This window comes from Leuresthes tenuis, unplaced genomic scaffold (assembly GCF_036924035.1).
Source record: "Leuresthes tenuis unplaced genomic scaffold, fLeuTen1.0.hap1 SCAF_16, whole genome shotgun sequence".
NCBI classification, from domain to species: Eukaryota; Metazoa; Chordata; class Actinopteri; order Atheriniformes; family Atherinopsidae; genus Leuresthes; species Leuresthes tenuis.
The window spans coordinates 3,798,085-3,815,088 of NW_027325370.1; the positions used below are offsets into that span (position 1 = coordinate 3,798,085).

At 41.2% G+C, this 17,004-nt stretch overlaps 1 protein-coding gene across 1 annotated transcript in view; it reads right to left on the reverse strand.

Annotated features, from left to right (window-relative positions):
• The window catches only part of LOC140272084 (poly(rC)-binding protein 4-like), a 33,471-nt gene extending 23,912 nt beyond the window's left edge, over positions 1-9,559 (reverse strand). Inside the window, exon 1 of the mRNA XM_072367412.1 lies at positions 9,212-9,559. The gene's annotated coding sequence lies outside the window, so the exon portion shown is untranslated. The remainder of the gene's footprint in view (positions 1-9,211) is intronic.
• Positions 9,560-17,004: the final 7,445 nt, after the last annotated feature.

Genomic DNA, 17,004 nt, shown 5'->3' on the forward strand with positions numbered 1-17,004 from the left:
CATTACAGCATAATAAAATGAAACCGATCCCTTCACTGTGGGGCTCCAGAGTATAGCTTTTGGTTCAGTCTTTGCCTTTTAACTCGTCACTCTTCTGTTTGTGTACATGTGTGTTTTTGAGATGAGATATCTTAACATGGTCCACAGAGGACAGATCCCTCGGACTTTGGTCATTCAGGTTTTTTTTTATCTAAACACTATCACCCAATTGATTATTTAGCAGTTTTATTGAAATATCCCAAAACCAATTGGATAGGACGAGTTGCAGTAAAAGTTTTTCCCATGAGGACGTATGAGCTTAATGATCCGCTGCCTTTTCCTCTTCTACCAGCATGAGGCTTTTCTGAAAGAGGTGTTGGATGGATGCCATGAAATCTTACCTCACTTACAGTACATGATTCCATGCCCATTTCAAATCATTTTTATTTGTTATTAACCAAGAAGCAGCAAAACTATTTCCAGTCTCGTCCGCCTTAGCTATGGTTCGTGATTATTGCTAATAACATCATGCTAACAAAAGATGGTGAACACAGTAAAAAGATTATTAGCATCTGAGCATTCTGATGTAAGCTTTGAGCTCAAAGCACCAGCTTTATCCTCACAATTTCATCTTCAACACAGTTTTTTTCCCTTTTTCCCATCTTTGGGAAGTGAAGTGTGTTCATTCTTCGACGGCTGTTTAGCACCACCCAGTTTCCAGTGTTTTAGCTTTAGCTTTAGCTTTGACTTTGAATATTAATTTCTTCACATGAATTAAACCATTGCGCTTTTGTTAATGTGGGAGAAAAAAAAAAGAAAATTAAACCAGGGCTCATCTAAAACAATGGATCTGTCACTCCATCAGGGCAGGCCAATCCAAGCAATCTGCAGACCTCCTCACTTGTGCTTTGTTTCTTCCACCTTACAGTCCATATGCCTGCACCCTACAGCACTATCACACATTGTAAATTATTAATCTATACCGTGCATCTATATTTACGTGCAGCTGTACTAGTTCTAGCTCATGTTTTCTCTGTTATATATGTTCTATAAAATCCCACAATCTGAAATCTGGGAAACTGGGCAACACATTTATTCTGCTTTTCTGCTGAAGACAGACATTTACTCCAACCAAATTGTGGTCGCTTGTAATTCTAATGTAGTTTTAACAAATATAACATTTATATGCAAACTGGCTCACATACATTTAGCTAAAAAGAAATCACTAACTTATATTTGCATGAACTATTATTCTACATGAATAGATTTCTTTTCTGGCAAGGTGCATATATCGCAATGCATCAAACTGAATTTTTTTTTTGCTTCATCATTAAAACTGTTGATAAAAAAAATGGATTTTTTTGTAAATCATACATTTGCACCGTATAGACCGTCTCATCATTCCTAGTGATCCTTATGCACTTTGAAGCTTCAGAAAACTCACGATCCCATGAGCAAAACATTTTTTGAGTTAATAATTTACAAGCAAATCCTTCTGAGGGTTAGGTGAGCTGCCATGGAATGATCCTTAATTCAGAAAATAGCAAGTAGATTTATCTGATAATGACGATAATGGCAAATTGAAGCTCTTGATTGACCCCCACCCCCCAAAAAATAATAAAACAACAACAAGTAATAGTCACAAACAATATGTTCAGTTAATAATGGCCTGAAACCAGAGCTGTTATTTCTGTGTCTAACTTCTATAAAGCATGCATCAAAGAAGTCAAAGATAATATCATAACCAGCACACATCTCTTAACGGCCCCCCAAATATGCTTTATTCCTTGCCATATTTTCAGGATTTTCCACTTCAGAGAGACTGATGAGATGAAAAGGATGTCGTCCAACCCACTTTTAGAAAAAAGAAAATCGGACACCTGTTCTGAGGCAACCATGTCCCTCACACACAAGCAAACAGACGGCTTTGGGCCGGCTTAGGACATGCCTGGTCTCCAAGGTGAACGACAGAAACAGGGTTCCCCTCTGCATAGATTACATGCAAGGGTCGGGGGTATTGAGTGTCAGTTCAATGGACACTCAGAGGCAGAGAGGAGGGGGTGTCCCCTAGGGTGGGCACATATAGAGCGGTAAGTGAGAGGGTGTCAATGTGTGTACACACGCACAGCGAGGGCAAGAGGTGAGAGACCATTCACTCACACACACACACACACACACACCCCACCCAACAACATTCATAGGACCGTGTGCACCACAACAAAACACAAATAAACCCACATACAGCTGCCGGGATAAAAGGCGCCAATGAATCATACAGTGCGCACACACAGAAAATATCCAGCTAAAACACAAGAGCAGACAGGCTTTGATCTGCTGAGAAGTTCCTCGGGACGACTGTGCATCCATCTGTCATGAGCCAATTCAAACTGCAGAGCTTGAGGAACACGGGATGAAACAATGACAGTGTCGTGTTCTCAGACAAGAAGCTTTTCTGGGCTCCTCTCTTGTTCGTCAGGTTTTTTCCATACTTAAATGGGAAGCTGAGGAAATAGACAAGTGTGCACAAATCCAAACAAGAGTTAGTGTGTAAATTCGGTGTAGAATATAGTCAACTTTCTGATGGTAAATCTGAAGAAAAGAGAAAGTTCTTAACAGTGGAAGATAAAAGGACAAACACACTGTTTGCTCTCGTGAGTCTGAATCCTTACATTTCAACAGAATTACAAATATATGCAGAGGCTTCCTGAGGCTTCTCTTAGTGTGCTGCAAACCTACAACTGGTAACATAAGCAAACCTTTTAAGTTTTACACGTATACTATATATTGGAATTGAACAAAACCCACTTCCTTTTCAGTAGAATGAGTTAGCCCTTGTAGAAAAGAAACAAATGAATAATACCACTAAGTATGAGAAGGTTCTCTGTGTCGCTGCATTTCTTCGATCTCCCACTGCGATGAGACAATAGAAAATATACAGGAGAAGAGGGCTTTAGTTGTGAAACAGGAGAGGCTTGAAATGAAAGAGCAGTGTTTCATCTCTTGGCATGTCTGTCTCAGCTCTGTCACATATAATGGGTCGGGTCAGCCCTCGGCACAGAGGCGACTGTGCCCTCCTATCAGCCCCCGGCTTCATCTGGTGTTAAAGCATGACCGTGTCGGCCTGACATCCAAGTCGCCTGTCAACCACAAGGCCCCAGAGAGGGTTGTCAGGCCCCTGTGCTGCCTGCTGCTCCTGGAGCCAGCCCAGCTTCCCTGTAGCAGAGAGGGGGGCCAACAGTTGTGTTCACCTCAGCCACTGCGCCTAAATGTGGGCTGACGCTGATAGGATTAACCTTCGGCTGTGTGTTTTTAATCCCTACGACGTGGTGCCCTAAGGAGTGAGTGAAATAAATAGTTTATCAAATAGAATCTTCTGAAAAGGCCTGGATGACGGTCAGCATTTTTCCAGCTCTTGGTTTTGTTGGGTTAGGGTTATCTTCAGTGAGGCGTAGTTAAGTCAAAAAGCTAAAAATGCACAAAGAGTATCAACACTGAATATGCCAGAAATCCATTTATTTGTATGTTAAAAACGTTCACTTATCGTCATAATCGTTTATTTCCAGATACATGTTGACAAATTTCAGCTAAAACATTAAAACCACGGACAGGTGAAGTGAATAACAGCTTCATACGCTGCAGAGTGAAAGAAGAACATTGCAGTATTTTGGTTGCGAAACACTGAGCTCTGACATTCTGGATCTTATTTTGGCACGTTCCGCCCACCTGAGCAGGGCTGCAGACCCATCACACATGCCCCTACTTCCCATTTCGGTACTCCCTGACAGCAGCAACCTCTCCAGCATGAAAGTGCACGTCACCACTAACTTTGAAGCCCCAGTCCAACAGATCTATAGGTTTCTCTTCATGTTTACACTCCACAGGGTCACAGGTTTTCTGACTACACGAGGGGACCTCCTGGTGCTTTAAACAGCACGGTGTATGTAGAAGATGGACACTGACACACAGTTATCTGTGGTGATAACTATGGCCACAGAGTGAAGGCTCTCATCTTTGAGATAATACCATCCGAATTGGAGGATCACCCATTTTGTTCAGCAGCTCAAAGGTAAATGGACAGTTGAGTCAAAAGCTGTATCGTGGCATTTATTTCATCAGTTCATCAGGTGAATTGTGTCAAGTTGATCCCAAGCGTGGCACTTTTGTTCAGAAGCTGTTGCTGGGAACCCACAACATGCAGTTTAGCACGGCACATCAGCACCACACCGCCTGTGAAACATGTTTCAGCTTGATGGCATGAACACGCATGGCTTCCAATGACACTGAAACTCTAGTTTTTATTGATTATCTGACAGAATTCAGCAGCAGCCGGATGAATTCTGGAGTGTACAGGGATCTGTTGTCAGATCGAATTCAGCTAAATGTAGCAAAGCTGCACTGTGAGAACAGCGTTTCACAGTGCAGATGGACTAAAACTACCCAAAATGCATTGCAAAAACAATCCAGGTGTACTGAAAGGTAAAGATGTTAAATATTTTAAAATAGCTGAATCAGTCATCTGAGCTTAACCTTATCAAAGGATGTACTTTACTCACTGGAGACAATCTAAAGATAGAAGGACAAAGCGAACAATAACTGAAGACAGCTGCAGTGAAGGCCTGGCTGAGCATCACAAGTAACAACATCATTTGATTATAGAACCAGGCTTTCAGGCCTCAGGCAAGCATTGCTTGTAAGGGATTCTTGACAAAATATTCATAATTAACTTTTTATTTAATATTATTTCAACTTCTTTAGTTGCATTTTAGCAAAAAAGCCCAGCAACAAAATGGCATTCCTTCTGAAAAGCTTGTCTGGAAGACATGGAAGCTTTATCAGGCCAGTTAATAAATTAAGAAAATTTGGATAAACATCCCATTTCGTTCCCCAAAACATGTCTTTGACTACATCAGAAGTTCTTAAAGTGATCACAAAAGCAATTAAAGTTTTCACAATCAAAACAATAGTCATTCCACACTAAAAACCGATGCTCAGAGTTTACACTTCACATGCATTATTGACAGAAGCTCTATTTGGAAGAGTCCAAAGTGGTGTGGATCAATACTGTCAGATTACACTCGTGTCTTATTCTCTACGCAGTGTAGACACAGAGCACCTTCTCTGGCTGCATCCAGAGAACTGATGAACAGCAGCGTAATTGGCAGACCTGTGTAAGTCATTAGGTTGAAGCAGTTTTAGCTACTTCTCACTCAGTGATTATTAATAAGCATCTATCCTTGAAAAAGTATTGATCAGGTCTTGATGCAGTTGTTATCGCAAAGGATCCCATCTCCTCATTAGGTAAATCCCTGCCTCATTCTCATTATTGCCAGCGGGGATGAAAGAACACAAACACACAGATAATGAACCTTACAGGGCCGTGTTTCTGGGCTGTCAATTGTTATCTCCCAAGCGGCTGCTGGTTCCAGACACACAGTGACACTGTCTGAGCCTGTATTAATGCTGGCTTTAGTTAGTGCGGGGGCAGTGAGGCCCAGGCCTATACGCTCTACAGCTGTCATTTAGCTTTCAGCTACAACTTAACCTGCAGATAGAACGACAGTTTCACCTGAAAATGCTTGGAGAATAATGGTAAATGGTCCACATTTACACTGGGCCCTTTTAACCTTTGCATAGGTTTTATGAAGTACTTTATAACATCTTTCTCTTTCACCCAACCTGCACTTCTTGTTATATCTGTGCACCCTGGTTTTCCTTTAGTGCCTCGCTTTATTTGGAGTGTGGAGTTCAGCATCTCGCCATGGACTGCGGCGTGTGGACAGGCTGGGTATCGAACCGCCTACCTTCCCCTCTGGTTGGAAGACCACCACCCTACAGGCTAAACCTTTTCCAGGGAATGTTTGTTTCTCTACATGAAACTGGAATTTCCTGATCGTATGCTTTGCCTTCCAAAAGCATGCCTCTTATAATCAGCGAGACACTTATGTCCATATATCATTCTCAGTGTTTTTTCTGGCATAGTGGAGAACACACTTTGGCAGGGTATTAACTCCAGCTTTTATCCCATCCCTCTTACTGGATGAAGGTCACTCTCTCTATCTGCAAAATGACTTTTCTCTCTTCCCTTTCATCCCTGCTTTCCTCCCATCCTCCACACCCGGGCGTGAGTCAGAGAATCTGACACCTCAGAGCTGAGAGGACAGGGAGGAGAGCAGGGGGGAGATACGGGAGGCAAACTGAGGGGAAAAGAAGGAGGGATGGAGACAGTTGAAGAAAGAGAGATGAGCTGATCAATATCTCTTCGAAAGAAAGGAACCTGACACTATCTGGACTGGCCCATGCCCCCATGACACATAAGACACTGTATCAAACATGGCAAATTCCTCAGTGGACAAATAATGCCGAAGTCCTTCCTGTGGTTCAATATTAAATCTCAGGTGTATAATGTCCAGTATGTGGCAGCAAAGTTAAGCTATTCCCAGCATTGTTATTCTTAGGTTAGCAGAGTTGAGGGTGTGTTACTTGGAATGAAACATTACAATGCAGGTTGAAAAAACTACATATTACATAAGCCCCTAGACAAACTGAGCACAAACCCAAAAATAGTGCAGTCCCTTTTAAATATTTCAGGCACTCGCCAGCTGAAAGGGGATAAAAAGCGTCTCTCCTTCTAAGTCACGATACAAAAACACACACAGATGCAGATGGCCAATTGAAAGAAAAACCTCCATTTAGTGTACTGCAGATTGCTGTCAGCAAAGCAGTCTTTTAGCTTTCTTGCCTAATGTACAGGACTTACTCACTGGAGTGGTGTATTTAACATACACCTAACTGTTACTTCCTCAGTCATTCTCTCCAGAACAGACAGCATGAAAGCATCTCTTTGAGGGTAACTTCTGAACTAAATAAATCATGCTCATGGGACTCTTTGTGAGACACAACGAGAGAATCACGAGGCCTGCTGGGTCAATGTGCAGAGCTCAACACAGTGCTATCTTTTCATGGCAGAGACAGCCTGAAGCTCCGTCAGCCACTGGGTCCGGCTTCAGACGAGAGTCACATTGTGCTTCAGAAGAAAAGAGCTCTTCTCATCTATACAAAACAATCTAATTTACACTGTTCGTGCGAGCTGCATTCACAAACCAACAAGTTTTAATGGGAAGCCATAAGCGTAGTGAACCCAAAAAGTAAACCAGTAAAGCTGGAGAAGGTGCAGCTGAGCCTCAAACGTCTATTACTGTGTGATATGTGACATGCATAGGTTAATTGCTCAAATGCAGGTTAATTGCTGCAGGGGATTTAGCTCTCATACTGGAGACTAAACTAATTTGTGTCAAAACAAAGCCCCTGTGACAACAACAGGGAAATTTATGCCTTAGTAAAGATGATGATATAATTTTGCCTCATAAAATGTAGATCCCAAAACAGAGAGGAATTTAATGGGCAGAAAGACTGGCACCCAGTGGAACGGTACACCTCATGCTGTTCTGTCAGAAAAATCATTGTCATTTGTCCAGTAATGTCTAAATGATTCATTAACTCTGCTTGCACTCTCCTTGTCAGTAAAATGTGATTGAACATCTACGATCTCTCTCTGTTGAGAACAGCTGCTGCACAGCGCTGCGTTTACTTGATGACTGTAAGTAAAACTGTTAATTTTTTCCTTCTTCTTTCACCCTGCAAGAGCACCAACATATTACTAGATGAGAGGGGTTATTGGCAGTTTCCAGACGTTGAAGCAGCACGTGTCAGGTCTGGCTTGTGTTATTTATGAAGCCTCTCAGCCTCAGCCCTCCCTTTGCAGCAGAGATGCAGGTGGGGTTTCATTATTGAAGATGTTCTTCCACTTCTTATTAGATCTCTGACTCTCAGAGTGCATTAAGGAATTGAATCTGGACAGAGAATCAGCCAAACACAATGGCCTAACACTGCACCCTCCGGAGTGCCTCTGAAAGATAGGTTCACCTCATATCGACCAAATGGTATGTTCTATTCACTGTCCAAGAATAGGCTAAGTAGCGTATTTGCTCTTGAGCAAGCGCCCTCTTCACCACACACACACACAAACTGACTAAAATGTTGTCACTTATTGATCTCCAATATGTGCACAGGAGGATAAATATGAATCATGTTCTCCTCCCTCTACAGTGAAGCTGTCTTACATCTATGCATTTCATCCAACTGAGATCCCCAAAAGCAGCCACGTGATGTGCAGCACTCTAACTGTGAGCTGTCTGTTTCTACTTTTATTTGCACAGGTACACGCCACAGCTACACATGCAGGATTCAATGGCATTTTTATCCCAAAAGTATGATAACTTCTAGGTTAAATAAGCATCTTATCGAGTGTTTGTATAGTGCTGAGGATGATCAGACCCTTCTGTTTTACATATGGCTGTTAAAATGGCCGCATGTAAGTCAAAGCAGACAAAGTGAAAAATACAACTCAAAGTGGAAACAGAACAAGTTCTCATTTCAGCTGAGATAAGAGCCAAAACCAATGTGTACAGGATGTTTAGACCATATACAACATGACGAGGAAGACAAAAGACTGTTTAAGATTATCTAGTCTAGTATTGTTGTGCAACTGATTGCCCTTGCAGTTAACCAAATGTAACCAAAAATATTGAAGAATTATCCAGAGAAATGGTTTCTGTACTTATTCTGCATTAAATTCGTGTCTCAATAACAAAAACAGTTCTTCTATCCAGTGGAATTGTGATGCAATTATGCATCCTGGTGAATAATGGTGCTGTCACACACACTCGCTGCCTCAGCACGGAGCAGGCGCCCACTGTACTCGAATTGTTGAGAACAATCTTTGTGCTCAGGACTGGCCTGGTCTTCAGCGGAGCCCCCTTCTATTACCATAAAACCTTCCACACACAAGAGACCATTTGTCTCCGTCGCTGTCCCCCTGCTCATCTGGACTCTCTGTGCCATATGCTGGATTTAACAACGCAGTCAGTTTTAGGCTTCATTTAATTCAGCTCCACACACAAAACATTTCATCCTACACACATGAGTGCGTCAAAGTGAAAACGCCAGGGCTCTGTATTAACTACGGAAAGACAACAACAATTCTAAATGTAAAAGACCTGATTCTGGTTTTAACTCGGTGATTTCACGAGTTAAAACAAACGTGTCAGTTTGATGTAATTCGAAGGACAGTTCACTACGTTATACGATCAAGAATTTAATCTCGTCAATTGGATAAGAGCGATTTAAGTTGCCGAATTCGTTATACGCTGTATAAAAAGGCAAAGTCACTCACCTGTGTTCATGTAAGAGGTCGCAAGCAGCAGTTCTGACTAAACTATCCCCATGGATCTGTGTTGATCGGGCTTTGTATCCACATATAGTCCAGTGACACGGAGATGTAGTGCGGACTGTCCTCCCGGTGTGTCAGCAGACTGGAGTGTAGGGCGCCTGTGCGCCGAGGAGGGGAAAGACACGCACACACACTCACACAACTCACACACACACACGCGTACACGTACACACAGAGAGATACAGGCGGCGACCACCTCGTTCACCCTGGTCCACACGAGCCTTAGCCCAAGAAGGAAAGCCGAGTGCTATTCGAGTGGCGAAGAGAAAACCTTGGCCAAGCTGATTTCTATCCTGAAATGTATTTGTATCTGCGCTTCGACCGGTGAGCTGTGGCAGTGTAACCTCCCCCCAACACACACACTCACACACCACCAGTCCCTACAGGACCTTTATGTGGGAGCGTTGCGCAGCAGAAGCGCTCTACTGTGCGGCGCAACGCGGGTTGGCACATCCAGGACCGCTGGGTGTGAAATCGTGCCATAACTCTGGAAATGTACTGTTCGGTTTGCCTCAGTTAGGTTACACCATCAGTTGTGGCCTGAATGACTGAATTTGTCCAGAAATGTCAGCCAACGTGGCCCACTCTGTTCAAACTTGCTTCTTCCTCTGTTTTCAGTATATTTTAATCCATCACATATTCACAAACTTAACTTCAAGTCACAATCATACTCCACGGTCAAAATACCTTTTTGATAACCTACTGTCACAGCGTTTAGCTCACTTTAAAACTATAAATCCGTTCACACACGGGCAATAATGATAATAAAAATAAATAAAAAACAATAAGAGAATATTAATGTACAAAACGAATGATTTAGGCTCAGTCTGAAATCTAACCTCTTCAACGATTTCTTTTTAATTTTTTGACGCGTTAGATCAGTAACTTTCTTTCACATGGCGCCATCTAGTGCAGCTTTCTTCATATTGCCTTTCATCTACTATACATCCACATTTTCTGAAAGGAGAGGACGTGGTCATGGATTAAATTACTCTTCACTCAGCGCATGCATTTTGAATCGACCCTAATCCCGGGCAAGGTAGGGACTATACGAACCCTCTAGGTTATTCTGATTTCCTGAGAACATCAGTGGTTGGTAATGTTTTTATACATGAGAAACAACTTCAAAGTGACAGAATGACATGAATTAGTATTTCACTCCAAACAAAATGAACTCATGGTGAATTTTCAATTGACAACCCGGCTGATTCATTTAAAGACACTGGAGCAAGACATCTTGACAGCTCCCGCTGCTCCACTGAAGTAGAGGGAGCCATCTGGGTAATATGAGTATGACATCTCTATCTATTTCACAAATGATGCAGGTGCCTCTCATTCACACAAAAGAATGAGAAGAGGTCGGACTTCTGACATTTTTACAATTGTCTCTGTGAGCTGATTGATTTCACTTGATGTTTTGCCTTGGCTGGAAACAGAGACATGAAAATAAATAGAGAGGCACAACCATAAAGATTTAGGGGTGTACTGCAGACACATTCACATAGTTGGTTATCATGTCTTTATTTCCCACATGCATGATGATAGTTGGGATCTGCCTGGTCTCAGCACATTTGAAACCCTTACACTGTCACTTATTGAGATGAAAGATTATTCTCACAGTGAGCTTGATGAAAACAGGAGGGATGCAGACAGTTGCAGACACAAACCAGACAAACAGGAAAATGTTTTTATTAAATGAGTCATGAGAACACATTTCCACAGGCAAGTGCAAAGGGAAGACACAGAAAGAAACAGGTTACCCAGTGGCAACAACACAAAAACACCAGGAACAAGAATGACATTACAACTACAGACACACCTGGGAAAAGACAGATGGTACGAGAGCTGATAAGGGAATTGGAAACTGGGAAAGAGAGACAAGAATAAGAGAATATATTTGCAGAGTGTAGAATATTTACTCAAGTATATATATATTTTTAGTTCTGCTTATTCTTGAGCCCTTTCTTTTTGTACCCATTTCTGTATTAATCCAATACATCTCAGTGGGAAAACGTTTTTTTGAGTTCACTGCATTTATCCGATGCCTTCAGTTAGATGTTATTTTTTATACTGAAAGCCTTGCACAGACATATGATGCCTTGTAGTAATTCAACCAACCGAAGGCTTCATATTTGTTCGGCTGGAACGAAAATTAGATTAGAGAAGAGACACCACACTCCAGGTTTTGTCTTAGTTTTGATTAATTCCTGGATGATTTCGTGGCTTTATCCAAAATTCTACATTTAGCAAGGCAGCCAAGATAGTATATTGTAACATTATGTTGCCACATCCTGAACCTCTAAGGAAGGTGTCGCAGGTGAGCAAGTGGGTGAATGCTGAAAAGGTTTGTATACGGAGAGAATGATGGAGAAAAATTAATTCTCTCAAATTCTGCCACCATATGTTCTCCCGTTTTATTTGTCTACATTTCTGCCTTCAGGCCTTCCACAAAATCAGTGCACACAAGGCAAATGTGTTGATTTGTTACGGTCACAACCTCATGTTACATTTAATCACTGAGATTAAGAGAGAAAATACATTTAAAAAAGCCTTAAATAAAGCTTAAAAAACAACGATGACATGTCCGAGTGAAAAAAAGCAACATGCATCAAAAATCCAAAGTTTCACATAAACAGTGCTTGTTTTCGCAGGGGGAAAATCTCTTTGTCTGTATGAAGATGCTTAAACTGTTAGACTGATTAGCATAATTGCACTGACTACAGCAACCAGAATGGTGATTGGCCTCCGAAATAGGTTCTACAATTAGCCTGAAGTCATACTGTGACATGGATGAGACAATAGAAATAAAAAAGATGGAAGTTGCTCAGAGATGCTAAGAGCTTTCTGGTATGATTACCACCACTGCTGAGTGAATAAAGCCATAACAGAGCTTAACCTTGGTGAAAAACATGTCACAGCATCTCTAAAAACTTTGGACAGGGTGACAGAATGTCTCACAGGGGAACACTATAGGGGTTTCTGGAAAGAGGCACTATATGAATCAGGCACTTAACCGTATGAAAGCTTTACCGAAAAACCCACTGTGGTGCATCTGAAGCAGCGACAGAGCAAGAGCTTATTTTTCAAACAGTAGGAGGTGCTGTGTGATTCTAAATCCGTCTTCTTGAGAGAGTGCAAACCACCATTAGCTGTGTGTGGGTCAGAGTGCTGCCAGCCATCAGTCATGCTGATAAAGTTAAGGTGCATTGTTGGATATGACACCTCCATCACCCAGGTGAAGGAACTGTGATTACTTTAATACAAGTGTCACAAACAATGAAGCAATACAAACACAGTCAGCTGCACAGAAATCAATCAAACATCTCCCCTGTGAGGGTGTAGGTGTTTTACTGCCAGAGTGCACGGTGGGCAGAGAGGAAATTTAGTCTTAATTTCGGTTTAACTTCATGATCTAGATTTATTTTTAGAGATGCAGTCATATACTGGGTATAGGCATCTGTGTTTGGATCATCTCTAATTTGTGTTGGTTAAGCCTGAAAGGCTCGCATGTGTTTGCTTTGTTACGAGATAATTTCTATAATCAAGTAGAGCAGGAAATTAGATGGTGATCAAAACTCACAATAGCTCTGCTTGCTCTGTAATCGTCTGGGGTATACAGACACTCATTTTCTTTGCCAAGCACATTGTATATTATTCCTATTTGTCCAAAAGCATTCAAGCTCAACAAATACCCCTCATAGTAAATGGCAGTGAAACAACAAGAGATGACACGAAGGCAACAACTACAACCGCTCAGCTGTGGAACATCTCTCTTCCTCTTTCCACTCCTGTCAGGCACCAACACAGCTTAGCATTCTGTGCATTGAATTTCAGGGCATTTCCTATCTTAGCCGAGTCTAATGGCAAGCAAAGACATACGGCAGGGAGGGCTAAATTTCTGCGTTTGCCCAAGGCTCACACTAGGTTCATCTTTCATTAAAGAAACTTCTGCTTGATCACGATGAAAGCTAAAATCATCTTTGATTCTCTCCCAAGCAAGGAGCCACGGTTTGATATTTCTTTTCTCATGTTTACTTATAACACATGAAAGAGATTTCTTGTGCAAACTTGAAAAAATACCTTCTTTTATAATTCACACGAGTAGACTGCCAAAGCTACAGGTGTTTCTGCATCCATTGTGCCTCTTGAATGAATAAATCAGGCCCACATGTAAAAAACACACACACCTGCATACACATGCTCAATGACATCTTAAAGTGTTTACCACACTGCCAGTGATTTGCATTTAGAAACATAATGGCGACATATATTAGGAAGCACATTTCCATACCGGCTCCTTTGATGATGTATAGCTTTACTTTGAAGGGAGGATATTGATTCAAACAATGCGGGCAAAGGAGATGCTGGACGGAGCAGATGGGAGTCTGAATACGAATAGAAGATTTGGTATTATATAACTTAACAGAATAACAGAAACAGGATTATTATTCCTATTATCTGTAAGTGGTTTCTGTTTTGCATGCACATCCACACAAAGTGAAAAGGAAAAAAACTGCACCAATGATGAAAAGCTGTCATGTGTTTCCATATTTCCTTTATTTTGTTGAAGTGACATATGATATGATTCATTACAATCACCAACGTCTCATCTGTAAGTTTTGTTTATGAAGTTTGCAGGAATAAATCATAAACAAAGATAACAGATGGAAGCAATGTGCACAAAAAGAAAATGATACGGAGCCTGTGAAAAAGACTAAATTACAGGTCTATACACTGATAAGTTCAAAGCAGAAACTGTTTAAAGTTGCCTTGAAAGAAATCCTCTGAAAAGACTTTTCTTTTTTCTTTACATTTGTATCAAAACTGAAGAAAAACATCCAATTTTCCTCGCAGCATTTGTGTAACAAAGCTCTTGCTTGGTACATGGTTATACATTTTCATAGCAAATTAAAAGGTGAACATGGGTTTTTGATAAAACGCTGACCCAGCAGCAAACTTTCCCTTTGAATCGTAGCTCTCTAACAGCTCCAGTTTCAGGCAGTCTTTAGTTTTTAGGCCACAAACTTTAAACTCAGACACAGATGATGACTCACCAATGAGTAAGGAGAGCATTTAATAGCAAAAGATCCAGTTATCTTGCTCAGGGGTTGGCAGGGAAGAAACAGAGATAAAAGGGAGTGAATATTTGCCTTTGGTGACTCTGAATAAACAGTATTGTTGTGCTTGGAACGTCAGGGTCGATCAAACAGCTGTCTCCAAGTGGCCTAAACCGAGCTGTATCAGGTTTGGTTGTACTTTGGCCTAATTACCAATCATTTCAGTCATACTATTCTTCCCACAGAGCATAAAAGAACAAAGTAATCTAAAGGTACAGGGCATGGACAGAAGTAAAAGTTAAATGCATCAACATGGCAATTTAATCTCCTTTGGTCCTGACATCATCTGATTTCAAAGTAGCTTTCTGTCAGAATTGTTACTGCGGCAGCGAGGTCACACATCATGCCTCAGAATTTGACAATAAAATGTGGGTTTGAGAGTGAATTATGAAAGCCAGCTCACAGTCAACATGTCCTTGAGCAAAGCTAGTTTGCATAGTCATGCAGGCAGCTTAAAGGTGTATCTACAGCTCTCTGCTCTGTTTTAACTGCTGCAAGAAAATTCATTTAAATTACAAGGAAACAGACAGCCAGAGAGGTGTGGCCCAAAAAAGGCAAGGAAACATTTCAAAAGCCCAACTGTAAAAAGTTAGGTCATGATAAATGTAAACTACAAGCAGCAAAGACCTTTTATCTTTAGATTTTGAACAATGATGCCCCTGCTAAAACGTCTTTCATTTAAATCTAAAGACAGGCCTTTTAATGCACTCTTTTAGTGCTCTGCAGATACAAATCTATCTATAACACTGCCCATAGGTTCATAGAAGCCTTTCCTTTTCATTTGACAATAATGAGCCTCTTCGTGTAGCAAAATAAATGGCTTAATCCAAAGCCATGCTCGAATTTCAGTAAAAGCACTTTCAAAAGAGGGGCCTTTTATGCAGATACTCTCTATTTTTAACATCTTATTTACAAGACCGGAGCCAAAGCCCTGGGTCACATGACTCCTTATTCAAGCGTCTGTAAAGATTTAAAAAAAAAAAAAGAAAAGTTTAATGATGACATCGTTGCAGATGTGAGAGGAAGTTTCCCTTCAGGCTATGTCTGAAACAGGCCAAAGGATAACGTGTCATCTGCAGGTGCGCAAATGTGCAATGTCGGCAACATCATGATGCTACAGTTTCCAGTGTTGTGGTTGGAAACAGCCTGTGGGCAGGAATTCAATCTCATAAGTATGTGCGAAGTTCTGCTTTTTAAAGAGGCGTAAACAAGGGAAATATGTGATGAATCTTATGAATACTTTATAATCAGACCCTGATACTACTGATGTAGACAGAATATGAAGCAGGTTTAATGATTAATCTTGAACTTTAAGCCTGCTTGTAAACAGAAAAATGAGAATTAAACCTTTAGGCAACCCTGCTGTTAGAGTGTCACGAGGCAACATCAAACAGCCGATGATCTCATAATTACACTGAGGGGAAACAAGTGATGAAACTGAATACATGGAGGCAGCACTGAACATTGGGAAAGTCTGCCGTTGAGCCATAAGAAAGCCAGTGTTTGTTGACCTGGGTTTTACAGGAGATGTGCATACCAGCATTTAACGCCCTCATACAACATAGGATGTTCAACAACAAGCACCCACTTGTTTGGTGCCATATTTGTTGAAGGCCTGTCCTGTTTTCCCATGCCGGGCCTTCATCAGGGAAAAATAATTTGCACTGACAATGACCCAATATAAAGGGTAATGTTTGTATGTGTGCAGCTGACGAAGGGAACAAAAATAATCTGCAAGAAATGCACTGTAAGAGAGCTGTTTAGCGTACCAGTTTGTGCTTGTTTTTGAGCTCCACGGGCTTTAATTATTGAGACCATTGTTTATTCATTAGTACATTATTAATCCTTTGCCCTCCCATTCACTGTTTAACTGTAATTGCAGTTAAATGCGATTACAATTGTGGATAACTTCCATGGCAGCACATTTCTGCTGTTGGCAACTGAGAGATTTGATTTTAAAAAAAAGCACACCATCTGTGTTGGAGACTGGTTGCTGCCATAGTCACAACAACTCAGCTGATTCACTGCATGGATTGATTTCAATCAGCTAAATTGCGAATTCAGCAGTCGTTACCCATATCAGAACAAGATAACATTAATATTTGTATCGGCATTGTTGAACTTCTCTGAAAAGCACTGAAGAAAAAACATGGAAAGCCGCCATTCACATCTGAAAAAACAAAAAGATTTATGCAGAAAATTGAACATATTTTGATTTATGCTGAATAACAGCATGTCTGAGCTCTAAAGAATAAAGTAAAAAAGATCCCCAAGCAAGCTTTGTTTGTCTGCTCATGCCTGTACACATTCCAGGAATGTGGGAAATGGTAAACGAGCGACAAGAGGGGCCTTGTATTTCTGTATCTCCTGCCCACCCTGCAGATTAGCCTCTTATCTGTTAAATGAGATGGTGCCGACAGATCTAGGGTAACAGGACTTTGGCATCAGCGCCATGTTCCCTGTACTGAGGGCTCTGCTGTATCATGGAGATGCTCTGTGCTACAGCTAAGCAGCACAGACAGCCTTGGACCAAGCGGTGGGCGGATATGTGGAGACACAATAGATGGCTTCAGATGCCATTTCTACTGATTGAACACAGCATGTTGCATGATTTTTTTT